This window comes from Sinocyclocheilus rhinocerous, unplaced genomic scaffold (genome assembly GCF_001515625.1).
Source record: "Sinocyclocheilus rhinocerous isolate Xijiao unplaced genomic scaffold, SAMN03320098_v1.1 C35825752, whole genome shotgun sequence".
NCBI classification, from domain to species: Eukaryota; Metazoa; Chordata; class Actinopteri; order Cypriniformes; family Cyprinidae; genus Sinocyclocheilus; species Sinocyclocheilus rhinocerous.
In genome coordinates this window covers 1-651 of record NW_015764718.1, presented here as the reverse complement: position 1 = coordinate 651, position 651 = coordinate 1, and the positions used below count along the sequence as shown (strand labels likewise).

General features: G+C 36.7%; 1 long non-coding RNA gene across 1 annotated transcript; it reads right to left on the bottom strand.

Moving 5' to 3' along the window:
• Positions 1 to 105: 105 nt before the first annotated feature.
• LOC107735143 (uncharacterized) lies at positions 106 to 651 on the bottom strand. The gene is made up of 3 exons (XR_001639308.1): positions 626 to 651; positions 281 to 380; positions 106 to 188 (listed from the first exon to the last, which is right to left on the bottom strand). It is a non-coding gene; the product is annotated as an uncharacterized LOC107735143 (long non-coding RNA).

Here is a 651-nt window from a genome sequence, read left to right as displayed (position 1 = left end):
CCTGTATCTCAGGGAACCGAGGTTACATTAGTAACCGAGTACGTTTTTAATACTAGTTTTTAATTTATGTACATTGTATGTTAGTGATTTAAATAGTTACCTCTTGAAGGATCTGACTAATGGCTTTGCTTTTGTCTAGCTGCTGCAGGGACAACACTTGGTCAAACTTCGTATCCATATAGTCCAAACTAAATGAAGGGAAAAAAGAGAAATTAGTACACAAGAAAAAATAGGACAGTTTACTCATTGCTGAATGAAAATGAATACTATTTTTTAGCACCTCCTGCAGGTCTCAGACACCAGAATCTGTGTCTTGGCTTCCCTGGCCTCCTGTAGTAACCTTAAAGAGTAGCTCTCTGACAGCATCCTCTGCATGGCACCTGCAAACATGTAGTCTTCTTCAGTACCACTGCAAATAGCCGAGTTTCTTTTAAATATTATTCATTTGGGCTTTTGAGACTTATGAGAGGGTTATGAGTTCCAAAGTTCAACTTGTCTGAATCAGCTTGTTTTGTCAGAGTTTCTAATAATTTTCCTACCAAATATAAAACCAAATAGGCCTATCTGAAATCCCTGTAAAACAATAAGGCAATTTTAAATGATAAATGTAATTTCTAAAACTCACTTGCCACTTCCTTCTTCCTAAGAGAG